General features: G+C 42.5%; 1 protein-coding gene across 2 annotated transcripts in view; it reads right to left on the bottom strand.

The window, feature by feature from the left end:
• LOC126334931 (transcription factor ATOH8) overlaps nt 1-12,140 on the bottom strand; it is a 147,664-nt gene extending 135,524 nt beyond the window's left edge. The window contains exon 1 of one of the 2 annotated variants that reach the window (XM_049997669.1): nt 12,055-12,140. The gene's annotated coding sequence lies outside the window, so the exon portion shown is untranslated. The remainder of the gene's footprint in view (nt 1-12,054) is intronic. The other variant, XM_049997668.1, reaches the window with a different exon arrangement.
• Between the last annotated feature and the right edge of the window lie 3,129 nt (nt 12,141-15,269).

The following is a 15,269-nucleotide window of genomic DNA, read 5'->3' as shown; positions in this document are numbered from 1 at the left end:
CGTTAACTGATTTCGCCTAACCTAAATATGAAATATGCGTCAGATTAGTCGGTCACGACAACCAACACTTTGGAGGTAGGGAGGCAATATCACACTTGAAACCTTTCTCGTGTATAATTTTCGGTATTTTACAAGTTTCACACAAACAAAACTTCCAAAATAAAATATGTCTATACTCATGTGAAAAATTGGGACTTTACATACGCTTCGCACGACGCCGTCCTAAAATATTCCGCTTCACATCGTGGATTTATCGTTTCCACAAGTTACAAAACGAGAACCGTATTTTTTATCAAAGTAGATTGCACTTGTTTTTTATTCAGAGTTCAAATGGCTCTGAGCACTATGGGACTTAACATTTTAGGTCATCAGTCCCCTAGAACTTAGAACTAGTTAAACCTAACTAACCTAAGGACATCACACACATCCATGCCCGAGGCAGGATTCGAAACTGCGACCGTAGCAGTCGCGCAGTTCCGGACTGTGCGCCTAGAACCGCGAGACCACCGCGGCCGGCTTTATTCAGCGGTGTTACATTCTTATCAAAGACTACATTCACCTTCATTTTCAACGTTTCTGAGGCATATGGTAAGATTTCGTTACTGTAATTAACCTACATATTTTTAATGACATTTGAGAAATTTCTAAAGATTGAAACAGATTTAGCTTCGACTTTTGTTTTCATTTTGTAGCTTGTTATTTTTCTGGTGTCAATAGGGACGATACTATACACAAGATTAGCTACGACGAACGTAATACATTTTCAGCATGATGCACGGGAAACAGAACACTAATTTAATCAAAATACCAGATATTATACAATATCGAAAAGGACGAAAAGAAAATTTGTATGCAGTATCATAAATTTAACTTAATTCTCAGAAAAAAAGCATCCACCTAAAATAATCGAGTTCACATGTTCGTAACGTGACGCAAATTAACGTGAATGCATGTCATCTTTGACAAAAATGTAATACCTTTGGAAAAAAAGGAGTAAAGGCTGTGCTGAGCGTGTGTCTTTCTTTTTTGGTATTTCGTCCAAGCATAATTCATATACACAATCGAAACATTATGCGGGTGCAGTGCGCACTATTTCGGGACTATGTATGTGAAATTCGTTAATAAATACGCTAAACTTAAAATGCATCCATATTTCTAACCTCAGGTAATCGGGTCTGAAGCTAAACCACTTTAATAAATCGATAATTATCAAAGCGCCTAGCACATATTTATTCTGGCGCGTATCTATATCTGTAGTCACAAGTTTTATAATCTTTGCTCCAAATATAGAAGTAAGAATTCCACTTTATTATATTCTTGTTGAGGCGGTGGTGAATACCTGCCACAAACTCAAATGTCGCCTCTCAAACATGTTCAGGAAGTTTGCTTCCAATAAAACTTTTTCAGCGCGAAGTGCTTGCATTATCAAGGAAAGGTCATCGCCTGGAAGTTCGGTTTGTACATATTTCTGCAGTACTAAGCACGGCTCAGGGCTCTGGCATTGTTACATGCTTATCACCTAAGAAACAACACACAGCAATTCATCGACTATCGAGCCATCAGTGCAAGAACTGAAAGACCAAGCCACACAAAAAGTCCAAGGCGGCAAAAGAATGGGGAAATTTTAAACAATGAGATGCAGTTTGTGGTGGAATTAGAAACTTCTATCGGATTTAAAATGAAATAAGCGCCTAAGCAAAAATCGACGTACTTTTCCGTTACCGCATCCCTAACGGGTAGCATACGGAAGTGGGGTCGTAACATAATTTTCTCATGCATAGGCCAAATCGATTTCATTTTTTGTAATTATGTGTCCAGATTAATTTTGCTACGTCCCGCCTACAAAAGTAAATAGACTACTGCTCACCTCATTCACATACTACCTAGAACATGATCTATTATAGACATCGGTGCGGTACTGATAAAATCCTTCCTGAAAACCAAGAAAGAAAGAATCCGTTTGGTTACCTTGCTCGACGGCTTCTAGGATATCTTGTGAGAGAGATGCGGATTCTGATTCATGAGATCCACGTTTTCGGATTTCGCGACGTATTTTGCGTCTCAGTCTGTCCCCGAAACATTTTACTCACCGCGACTGGCGGAGTTGTCTGTCATTTACTGCTTGCTTTCAGTTGTGTGTAAGACAGAATTTGATTAATGGTTGCATGTACTCTCTAAGAGGTTCCGCGAATTTCTGTGTATCCGGTAGCTGCCGACTCGTAAACACGCGGGGAAAACCGCTTGTTGTGGCGGTGGAGTCGGTATCGCGGCGTCCTTATCTGCGTAAATACTGCACACGCACTGAGGGTGGGCCAAAGTCTGTCTTACCCCCTCTACAGGACTTGGCTACTGGGAGCCAAGGCAGGGTCATCTCCGGTAGAAGGGGAATGGCGCGTGTCAGCCCCTGTTTACCGTCAACCACAGCGGCAACATAGGCGACGAGGCCCTTGGGTGTACAAATGGGCCACGCGGCGCATCAGGTTGCAATATATCAACGGCTCTTTCGTTTCCTATACACTATACAGGGTGTCCCAGGAAGAATGGTCAGCATTCAGGGATACGACAAGAACGCTCATTTGAAGCAAAAAACTTCATGTGGACATACGAGGGCTGATCAAAATATCCCGGAACATTCAGGATTTCGCGCCAATGGTGAGTAGGAACAAAATGCTGTTGGTATCCATGCACACGCCTGTGTTTAATGTGCAACTACTGGAAGTTTCAGTGTAGTATATCTGTTAGTTAATGTTCAGTGCTGTATTGGATAAAACTCTGTGTCGCACAGTTTGCCGCGAGATGGCAGAATTAGAGGAGCAAAGCGTCTGCATTAAATTTTGTATGAAATTAATGAAAACCTTTACAGAGGGGCAGCAAATTATGCAGGAATCCTATAGTAACAAGTACTTAAGCCGTACTCGGTGTTACGATGATTCGCACGGTTTAAACAAGGTCAGACGGTAGTTAAAGATGACACTCGTTCAGGACATCCTAGGACGGCTACCGCCGACGCTAATGTCGGGAACGCCAACAAAGTTGTGTGGGCCTATCGAAGACTGACTGATAGAGAGATTGCAGAAGAATGTAACATTTCAGTTGGAGCCTGTCATGAAATCCTGGGACAGCATCTTGGAATGAACCGTCTTGCGGCCAAGTTCGTCCCATGCACCCGCACGTTTATCCCTGTTGGTGCGTGGCTGCTGCACAATAATCAGAATCACTTTGTTGCCTCGTTCTCCGTGCTCTCCGGACCTGGCCCTGTGAATGTTTATTACTATTATTATTATTATTATTATTTTCAAAGTCTAGGCGCGCAGTCAGGAACCGTGCGACTGCTACGGTCGCAGGTTCGAATCCATAGGTTAGTTAGGTTTAAGTAGTTCTAAGTTCTAGGGGACTAATGACCACAGCAGTTGAGTCCCATAGTGCTCAGAGCCATTTTTTTTATTTTCATAGTTAAAAACCCCGTTGAAAGGACGGAATTTGCAACGATAGACTAGATAAAAGAAAATTCGCAGACGGCACTTAGCGTATTCTACCAAGAATCGAAACGGCGTTGGGAGCGGTGTATCAACTGTAGAGGAGAGTATTTCGAAGGAGAGTGTGCGCAGTAAGTAAAAGATAAGCGCAGAAACATTTTGTTGACAAAGTTCGGGAATTTTTGAACAGATCTCGTATGTCCTGTTCCGATTCGTTTCCGAAATAGAACTCATTAATGCAAATCTGTTTTTGGGCTATTGGCGCGCACGTATGTGTCTTACCCACCCACCCTCTTTGACGCTTTATTGTAGCCCAATCAACCTTGTTGCTTTCAACCTGTTTGTTCGGGATGTAATTGCCGCAGGAGTAGGAGTAGATTCAAAATTGAGCTCTTTGGGACTCTCTTTGTTCTACACACCAAACTTCGTTTGTGTTAATCATCACAACTTTTTATATCCTTTTCGTGTGATTCAAACCATTTGTGTTGTAAAGCCGTCAGTTGCATTAATAACACTTTACATTAAATGTGTTCTATCTCGGTAACCAATTGTAGCACAAGTACCTATTAAATATTTTGCTTCAAATGAGCGTTTTTGTCATATCCCTGAATACTGACCATCCTTCCAGGGACACCTTGTATAGTTATATTGTTTCTCCGAAAGGTAAAATAATATCCGCTGTAGAAATCTGTAATCAAATAAATCGTGATATAGCTATGGGAAGCAGTCTATTGACGTATTTAAACTGTGTGACAAGGTACCCGCTAAAATAAAATACAATAGAAATATTTTTAAAAAACGCCAAGATATAAGCTAATAATGAATTACTTAAGTACGCACCACTGAAATATCGTATAATCTCTGGAAACAGAATGAAGTACTTACTCCGTTGCCATAAATTAAGCAGCTGTCTGTTTTTTCAGGCGTTTATTATTACTGTGACATGACGATAATGTCACCTTTCACTTAGCAGACGACAACTGTGGACTTTTATGAGTTGGAACTCGTAATTAGGTTCTCGAGGCAATACTGTTGCCACGCTGCTAAAATTATTATTATTATTCTCAGAAGAGGAACAGAGTCAGAAATGCAGTTCAGCACATATTTATGGCTGGCAGCTAATGGCATAATAGCAGACTGAAGAATGTATTTATTTAATTGCGCAGGCTTCCACGACCAAGAGTCAGTTAACGTGAAAGTTTTTTTGGATATTGTACAGCACCATATTGAAAAGAAAAATTACTAGTGAAATCAGACCCATAAGAAGGCCACTGTAACCGTGGCCGAAACGTTGCTTTCAACAGCAATAGTGTTTTACAATATGACGCGGTACCATACCCATAAAACATTCGTGTTAATTAATTTGTTTTTATTTATTTTATTTATTTTAAAAATGAAAGTATAGTTCTATAGGAATAATTTACTGCATAGTTTAACTGTGCAATCTATACACTAAATCATTCTTGACTAAACATTAAAAAAGCGCCGCGCGAGATAGCCGCGTGGTCTCTGGCGCCTTGCCACGGTTCGTGTGGCTCTCCCCGTCGGAGGTTCGAATCCTCCCTGGGGCATGCGTGTGTGTGTTGTCCTTGGTGTAAGTTAGTTTAAGTAAGATTAAGTATAGTGTAAGCCTAGGGACTGGTGAACTCAGCAGTTTTTTTTACCATCACCCACTATCCCATAAAAAAGGCTTTTAAACTACCAAACTAGTTCATACGTTGTGTAATTTATATTGAGAGACAGACAGAGATCGTGATCAGGCATATGTTATGTACCTAGAGATGAACTAAGCACGCCCAATGTTAAGAACACAAAAAGGATGAAATTGGGGTTAGCATGTTGTCAACTTCGATGTTACTTGGACGAGATGGCCTAACGGTAAGAACTCGAACTCGAAAAGAAGGTATTTCAAAACCTTGTTTGCAGATCTAAATTTTGGTTTGCCTAGATCGCTTAAAACAAATGCTGCATTGTTCTCTAGAAAAACACGAGGATGATTTCCTTACCCGCTCTTTCCTAATTCGAATTCGTGGTTATCCTGTAATGACCGGTCATCGATGGGACGATAAACTCTAATATTCTCTCTTTCTTTTCGTCTCGTATCACCTCGAAACAGAGCGTATGCGGATAGAATAAGTCATTGATAAGAGAACATGCCTTAATAGCCTGAAATGAAAACTTAGCACTAAATTGCTTTCCTAGTGATTATTTACATCAGGCATGGATAGCCTTTTGTGCCCCCCACGCCTGACCCGAGAGCAGCGCTCCTAGCACATAAATTCAAAACTATATCGTCCCTGACGTTAATGTTTATGGAGTATCGTAGTGATATGAGTGGTACCCCCTTCCCGATAAGACACGCCAAAAAATTACGCGTCAAAACACGAGGCTCTTGTACATTCATTTTTTGTTCACCAGGAATTTCTTCCACGGGCCGGATTGGAACCAATAGCGGGCCGGAAGCCCGTTACCGCCCGTGGTTTACATGGAGAGAGCTAGACTCAGTATGCAAGATGTCGAAGGATTTCAGCAAGTGACTGTTGAAATTGGTCACGCAGAAAAAAGCTGCAGTGCACATAGACGTAGTAAGCAACCTACAGACATGGGAGCGAAAGAATTATTAGACACGCTTTCACCAACCAGTTAAATATTTGCAGTAGCCGAAATATCAGTATATTGGTGGTTAGGAAGTGCATACCGAAGACAGCAGTACGAATTGTAACAACTTTATTACTATATATTATGCATGCTATCATATTGGTGGCACAAGCAGTGCTACTGAAGCTGAAAAGGAGTTTAAGAAGAAATAATATAAGATATAATCATTAAAAACCAGAAAACTGCTGAATAACTCCCTGCTTGTTAAAATCTACATCAAAAGGAATGTACGTTGTCGGTATGGATACTTTACGTTTTCCTTTTTTCTTCTTCTCTCTTTCGAAAATTATATCACTACAAAACATTACATACAAACGGGTTCCGCACACGGAAAGACTTGTAGATATTTATTGTTGGTACTAAGACGGAATGTATTTCTATAACTAAAAGAAACGATATTTTTAATGAAACAATTTGTAGATGTTTTTTAGGTACAAGACTTTTATGTGGACTAGAAAATTTTATATTACAAAATATTGTTGTAAAGTCGTACTGACGGAGCAGGTAGCAAACTGAATAAGAGCCTATTCTCGTATTGGAAAGAACAGGGTTCAAACCCATACTTGCCCACCGCAAATCAGGTTTGTCATAATTTTACTAAATGACTTCAGTGTAGTGACGGTATATTTTTTCCCGTGAGCCAGTAACCAACTGGGCACTTCTCTAATAATCTTGACAAAGACAGGTTGCTAAATTTTTGACTTTTCTGCGTTCAGTATCTCCAACAGCTGCTTCAACTTTATTCCAATATAACAACCCTCGTGACTGAATGAACATCTCGGGAGAGTTGTCCAAGGCGGAGGTAAGACAACAAACGAAGATTTCATATTGCGACTAAGAAACCGTGACATCCTTCTGTGGATTCTAACTTTGGCTGAGCTGTAAGGACACACGCATGTAGAGACTGGGCTGATGATACGTATCTAACGGGTGAAACGGATGGGAAATAAGAGGCGCTGGGAGCGGAGAAAAATTCCCGTTATATGTCTTCTGATGGCTAGAAGGAACCTTAATCGAAAGGATAAATTTTAGCCGCGCAGGAAATTCTTGCTTGAGGAAAGAAAGTTTCAATAGACATATCACCCCACAGACTGCGTTGTCGATCGAAATTCGCTGCGAGTGGGTATACCAAGGACGAATACGATGCTGCAACAAATGAAAGAATAAAAATAAAGCGTTCATAAACCAGAAGGTTTGGTTGAACACAGCGATTCATTGTGTGAGCTCGCATTGGAGATGGGTTCTCCAATCCGACCGAGCGAGGTGGCGCAGTGGTTAGACACTGGACTCGCGTTCGGGAGGACGACGGTTCAATCCCGCGTCCGGCCATCCTAAGTTAGGTTTTCCGTGATTTCCCTAAATCGTTCCAGGCAAATGCCGGGATGGTTCCTTTGAAAGGGCACGGCTGACTTCCTTCCCCGTCCTTCCCTAATCAAATGAGACCGATGGCCTCGCTGTCTGGTCTCCTTCCCCAAAACAACCCAACCCTCTCCAATCCGAAGGACCAGAGGTCTTCGTCAGTTATGGTTCAACATGAGGTCAACAAGGGGTTCCGGTCTCCGTATGCCTTCAGTTTGTTATTTTGCTTTTGTAAAAAAACGATGTGTCTCCGAAGATCAGAAACGTCGTAACTGCTAGGCGACAAGTCAGTAGTCAGTCGTTCCCTGAGGTTTCAAAAGTTTCTCGTTGGTCAACATCTACAAAGTAAATGAAACTTTTAAAACGGCTAGTAACAACAGTTCACTGACTGTTTTCTTTTCACAAAAGCTTTCTTTCTGTTCCCCCGGTTGTGTATTTATGCCTTTCTATTCTGTGAACCTCGGAAGAAAAGTGGGGATCCGTTTCTTTTCTTCAGTAACTATCCTTGCATTTGTCTATACTATTCTGTCGCAATTAGCGAAATGCTAAATGACGAACTTCAGATTTTCAATCTCTCGCTTCACTGCCGCGACCCCTCTGTTGGAAGCACTCTCATATTTCCATTCCGAATCTCATTTGTTTCGTAAAGACGAGAAAAGGTGTTCTCCCGAGCCGCTTCTACCTATCTGAGAAACTGAGAACTTTCGTAGTCGAATGACGTATGATCTTCTCCCTTCCTATATGCAACACGTAATAATTTAATATAGGCCAAGAGGATATTAATTCTCGAGATATATAATAAAATTTTTATGACTCTAATCGATACACATGTGAGACATTTGTAGATGTTACATTGAGATGTTACCTCTTTCTGGAGAAGTGTAGTCGTATGATTCTTAGGTAAAGAATAATCTTACTGTGTGGTTTAGCCTGCCACGATGGCCGTGCGGTTCTGGCGCTGCAGTCCAAAACCGCGGGGCTGCTACGGCCGCAGGTTCGAGTCCTGCCTCCGGTATGGGTGTGTGTGTGATGTCCTTAGGTTAGTTAGGTTTAAGTAGTTCTAAGTTCTAGGGGACTTATGACCTAAGATGTTGAGTCCCTTAGTGCTCAGAGCCATTTGAACCATTTTTTTGTGTGCTTTAAACCAACGTATTCCTTGTCTCTCTTTGGTCAATTTTTGAGGAATTTGATTCCATTTATCAGCATAAAATTTTAATATATTTGATTTACGTCTCACTTTTTGACGACTAGAGGATTTCTCGTCTTAATTTAGGAGTTCAGTTCAGTAAAAAATAAAATAATAATAATAATGAACAGGTTAAGACCTGAAAACCTCTGTTGTTGACGTTAAGCAATACACCACCTTTCTCCGTATCACTCTTCAACTTCTATCAGGTATGTAGTAGTAGTTTATTAGTTACAAATAAGTTAAAAACCTAAGTGAGTTCTATAATCTTCTTCGGAAAGACGCCTGCGGGGTTTCGTCAACAACACGGCTCGGTTATCTGTCACCAATACAGGAAACAATAGCTGGCCAACTTTGGAGTAGTTAATGTGGAGTTCGCAAACGACAGAAATTCTGGAAAGCTAAATGTGTTTGAATATTATTGCGTTTATGTGTGCTTCGTTATTTGTACCTGTTATTGAAAAACCGTCATATAATAAAACGAGTTTACGCAAGTATGTGAGTGCAGAGCATTTCCAGTTTTTCGTACATCACAAAAATGATGACACACCGCTCCCATATAGATTAATATTTCTGTTAAAAAGGCAATTTTAGTATAACCTCGCCATGCGGCCTCGGCGAGTATTTTCGCAAGATCCATAGACAAGAGCGAAGTTGCGTTCGACAGTCTTGAGAGGTCAGTGCGTACTGTCAAACTGCCTCTATTTCTAGTCGATTAAAGATTAAAAAAAGACCTAGACCGTCCAGACATCGCAAATGGCTCATGTAAATTTAATCGGCTGACATGTACACTGCAAAGCTAAGATAGTGATAGAACCTCCTACGGACAGTTGTGAAGAATCTTTTTGCCCGTTGTGCGTCTTTGGACAGACAGAACCAACAAAGAGGGGACAGTTCAAAAAGGTGCGATATCAATGTAACGAAACATTGATCAAACGGGAAGACACGTCAAAACGGGGACCCTCATGTTAATTTTCCAGTGTTGGTACCGCGTTCAGACGAAAGTGTGGCCGTACTAAATAAATTAGAATTTAGCCCCTCGGCTATATAGGAGGAGAACGCACATGAGAGAGTGTATGGAATAAACTCAACCGTTTTAGAACTGATCTAACTTCGTCACAGATGACTAGAAAGGAACGCCAATGCGCTGTACAGGAAGGAAGCTAGTTGATGGAATTCCGCCATCTTTCGAGCCCTGATAAGACGAATAAACAGAAATTATACCCAGTTTGATCTGCAAGTACGGCATTTGTGTACAAGCTATTTTGATGGCTCCCAAAGTATAAATGTTATATTAAAGCATGTTAATGGAGTAGCCGCTGTCTTCCAGAAGCGTGTGTCGAATGGGCAACTGTACCGTAGGTAGCTTTTCGAACTGTTTCTTCTTCGGCAGCATCTTGAATGTGAAACTTCGGATTCCACAGTGTGCTCCACCACTTAGGAATTTACCTATCCCGCACATTTTGCCCGTATTTATTACAACGTGTTTCGTCATTTTAAACATCTGCTCCACCGTTTTCTAATGTTACAGGTGTTCTACCTGTAAATTCAGCATAGTGTTAATGAAATAGAAAGTTGTTGGGGAATATTCTGAGACTGCTTGCCAGCGCTGTATCCTCCCGCGACGAAATAAGCTAACCTAATTATTCAAATAAGTTAGTACTCAGAGAATTTAGCAAGAAACAGGTCTCAGTTTTCCATAAAATATTTACCAAACGTAAAAATTTATTCTTGGCTGAACCGAGTTAGATAGTACCGGAATGCAACTGTAAAACAGAATGGAATATATAGGTTGACCCTTGCATAGAGAGTAACAGCATTTTTCATGAATCCGACAGCACCACCCCAAGGAAATTTCATTGGTTGGGAAAATAAAAAGAGAAAGGTAATTAAAATATGTCTTAACGTGAACTATCCGTCTGAAGATGAACCTGTCGGTTCGAAACCTGTAACGGCGCTATTTAAGTAAATAAATAGCGTTGTAAAAAGTGACTGGTTGATTTTATCCTCTACGTAGGAGTCGACCTATATTTTGTACACAGCCGCGGGCTCAGAATATTAGTTTTCGACAAAATAGCAGGATGCAAAATTTTGTAAGAGAAATAGTGACAAGCAGAGTCGGTGCTTACCGCTAAAGAAGCCTCAGGGACAATTTAGCAGCGACAAAGAATATTTGCACCGATATAAGGGTTAGACAATAGAAAATAAACCAGTATCTTGTTTTACATGAGAAACAATGAAAATATTACAGCAGAACATGAGTAAGATAGGGATATATTTCTGTCAGAGGCTCCTGGGCTCACATATATGAAGCAAATCTATTTCTTAAATACAAAAGGAACAAGAAATTCTCACGGTAAAATGTAACGCGTTTTCCATGGATATTGTAGAGGTTTCCACCTTAACTTTTGCGGCTAAGTGTCTCGACATGTTAAACAACTGTATGAATGTCACATTTAAAACTTCTCTGATGTATAAATGTTTTCATTAATCCGCTGGATAGGCGTTTCTCCAGAAGTTTCATTGAAGTATAAAACTTTTGTACGTTGTACACGATCTCAATATTAACAAGACGTGTTACTTATAATCCTCCTTGATTGCAAATTTTTTATTCATTAGACAGGTTTCGGTTGATTCAGAACCATCTTCAGATCTGATATTTCAGTTACAGGAGTAACCCGTCCAAATCCAGCAAATTTCACATGCTGCCTCACATATAAACAAGAAGTTCACACGAAAGACTTCGTCCAGTGTTGGTCCATCATACCATTTTAATTTTAATTGATGTTATTGCCCTGTTTTAGAAAAATGGCTACAATTCTCTTTAAATTAGTTTACGATTAACGAAAATAATATTCTGCTTCACTTTTCGCATATTATTGTACTATTTGAAGTGTGTACCTTTGACCGGCAATGTGTCACCTTCTATTCGTTTTCGATGAACGTCAACACAGGATCGAACTAAAAATTACTCCCGTTCAAGAAACAGAAGTTAGAGACGAAATAACGTTGACACCTGATGATGGAGACGTAGAGGCAGAAACGCAGTGTCGAATAAAATACAGACTTTTTTTGTATAACGCCGGCTGCAATTAACAACGTGTGTAGTGCATGTGTTCTTGTTTTGTAACTATGCTGTACAAGAACAAACGTAATAGTTTTTCGTGCAGGACTTCCGCGCGGCAAGCTTTTGACGTGATACCGCATAGAATTAGAAACAAAGCAGCGCGGTTAGCGATGCCGGTGAGCACTCGAGAACACTGTCACACGCGTCGGTTGACAAGGAGGCACATCCCGGCGGCCGCGGCTGCTGGCGCCACGGAGGCGGCGGCGCGCAGGTGCGTGGGCGGTGTCGCCGAGCTCTAGGGTACGCACCTGGCGTGGCGGGCGGCGTCGTGTTGGCGGTCAGCGGCGGAGGTGGCAGTGGTGTGCGGCGGTGGGCGCTGCGGCGTGAGCCGTGGTCGTCGGCAGACTGGCGTGGCGGCGGCGGCGGCAGCGGCAGCGGCGGCGGCTACTGTGCGGTGCGCGCGCGCGTGTGTGTGTGTGTGCGTGCCGGCTGGCGCCAGCTGCGGCTCCGCCGTGTCGGCAGACGCCGCCTGGGAGGGGCGGCGAGGGGGCGGCGGGGGAGGGCGGCGGCGGCGGCGGCGGCGACCTTCCGACAGGCGCCAGCCGGCGCTGCGAGGCGCCCACGCCGCTGCGCACAGCCGGCCGCTGCAACAGCATGCAGTTCACTAATTGCTTCTCGTCGCTCCTGTACATCTTCCGGCCAACTTATGCTCTCAGGCGAGATGACTGGCGACGCAGGTCACATCTGACGTTCAAACGAACTTTACTGTGCCACAGCTGGGCACATACATTTCACTTTCTATCCACATGTTCCGTACCAAATGCAGGAAGATCTGCAGCGGATAGGCACTTGGTGCAGGGAGTGGCAACTGACCCTTAACATAGACAAATGTAATGTATTGCGAATACATAGAAAGAAGGATCCTTCATTGTATGCTTATATGATAGCGGAACAAACACTGGTAGCAGTTACTTCCGTAAAATATCTGGGAGTATGCGTACGCAGACATTGTAATTATATCAGAGACAGCAAAGGACTTGGAAGAGCAGTTGAACAGAATGGACAGTGTCTTGAAAGGAGGATATAAGATGAACATCAACAAAAGCAAAACGAGGTTAATGGAATGTAGTCGAATTAAGTAGGGTGATGCTGAAAGAATTAGATTAGCAAATGAGACACTTAAAGTAATAAAGGAGTTTTGCTATTTGGGGAGCAAAATAGCTGATGATGGTCGAAGTAGAGAGGATATAAAATGTAGACTGGCAATGGCAAGGAAAGCGTTTCTGAAGAAGAGAAATTTGTTAACTTCGAGTATAGATTTAAGTGTCAGGGAGTCGTTTCTGAAAGTATTTGTATCGAGTGTAGCCATCTATGGAAGTGAAACATGGACGACAAATAGTTTTGACAAGAAGAGAATAGAAGCTTTCGAAATGTGGTGCTACAGAAGAATGCTGAAGATTATAGGGGTAGATCACATAACTAATGATGAAGTATTGAATAGGATTGGGGAGAAGAGGAGTTTGTGGCACAACTTGACAAAAAGAAGGGACCGGTTAGTAGGACATGTTCTGAGGCATCGAGAGATCACAAATTTAGCATTGGAGGGCAGTGTGGAGGGTAATAATCGTAGAGGGAGACCAAGAGATGAATACACTAAGCAGATTCAAAAGGATGTAGGTTGTAGTAAGTACTGGGAGATGAAGAAGCTTGCACAGGATAGGGTAGCATGGAGAGCTGCGTCAAACCAGTCTCAGGACTGAAGACCACAACAACAACATGCGTACGGAACGATTTGAAGTGGAATGATCACTAAAATTAACTGCTGGTAAGGCGGGTGCCAGGTTGAGATTCATTGGGAGAGTCCTTAGAAAATGTAGTCCATCAACAAAGGAGGTGGCTTACAAAACACTCGTTCGACCTATACTTGAGTATTGCTCATCAGTGTGGGATCCGTCCCAGGTCGGGCTGACAGAGGAAATAGAGAAGATCCCAAGAAGAGCGGCGCGTTTCGTCACAGGGTTATTTGGTAAGCGTGATAGCGTTACGGCTAAGTTTAGCAAAGTCAAGTGGCCGACTCTGCAAGAGAGGCGTTCTGCATCGCGGTGCTCTCCAGGTTTCGAGAGGGTGCGTTTCTGGACGAGGTATCGAATATATTGCTTCCCCCTACTTATACCTCCCGTGGAGATCACGAATGTAAAATTAGAAAGCCCACATCTCGTGGTCGTGCGGTAGCGTTCTCGCTTCCCACGCCCGGGTTCCCGGGTTCGATTCTCGGCGGGGTCAGGGATTTTCTCTGCCTCGTGATGGCTGGGTGTTGTGTGCTGTCCTTAGGTTAGTTAGGTTTAAGTAGTTCTACGTTCTAGGGGACTGATGACCATAGATGTTAAGTCCCATAGTGCTCAGAGCCATTTTTTTAAAATTAGAGAGATTCGAGCGCGCACGGAGGCTTTCCGACAGTCGTTCTTCCCGCGAACCATACACGACTGAAACAGGAAAGCGAGGTAATGACAGTGGCACGTAAATTGCCCTCCGCCACGTACCGTTGGGTGGCTAGCGGAGTATAAATGTAGATGTAGGTGTAGACCAAGTATCGTCTTTAGGAACACGAATCCAACCAACATTAAATATACATCTGTGCATTTGTACTGTATTTTCTGCATCCAAATGCGTGCTTTATCGTACTACACGCTGTCTGATCATAAATAGCCGGACTTCTATAACATCTGCACCTACACAGGGTGAACAGAAATAAAACCTACAAAGTGCAGAGACGGATACCCAACTGGAAATGGAGGATAAAGGTTCTATGAACATGTGTCCAGAAATGGACGGTGTTGGTGTAAGGACAACAAATCGTCCTGGAACACAGTACAGAGATGCATAGCATCCACGTCACGACAGATGTTCAAAGTGGCCTCCATGGGATGCAATGCACGCGGTTGTCATGCAGGTTACACATAATCGTACTCTGGCTTACATCATGTTGACTGGCCAGTTTGCAGGAGCTTGTATTAGGACTCGTCTCAGTATCCTCTAGAACCAGATCCTTCAAGTCTGGTGTACGCACAGTCCACCGCTTTCCCACACGTTCGTCTGTCTGAAGGGACCCATCATCACACAAACGCATAAAAAGGCTTGAAAATGTTGTGTAATGTGGTTGGTGTCTGCCAAGGTACTTGTTTTGGTATAGCCGTAATGTCTCTCGACCATTTCAGTCTGATTGACTGTGCACAAGTCGGCCGCGGTGGCCGAGCGGCTCTAGGCACTTCAGTCCGGAACCACGCGACTGCTACGGTCGCAGGTTCGAATCCTGCCTTGGGCATGGATGTGTGTGATGTCCTTAGGTTAGTTAGGTGTAAGTAGTTCTAAGTTCTAGGGGACTGATGACCTCAGATGTTAAGTCCCATAGTGCTCAGAGCCCTTTGAACCTTTTTTTTTTTTTTTTTTTTTTTTTTTTTTTTTTTTTTTTTTTTTTTTTGACTGTCCACAAACACCGTCTAAGCTTCATTCCGATGTGATTACC

The sequence above is a fragment of the Schistocerca gregaria genome, chromosome 2 (assembly GCF_023897955.1).
Source record: "Schistocerca gregaria isolate iqSchGreg1 chromosome 2, iqSchGreg1.2, whole genome shotgun sequence".
Lineage (NCBI taxonomy): Eukaryota > Metazoa > Arthropoda > Insecta > Orthoptera > Acrididae > Schistocerca > Schistocerca gregaria.
Note: the sequence above shows the minus strand (reverse complement) of the source record. Positions and strands in the feature narration are given on the sequence as shown.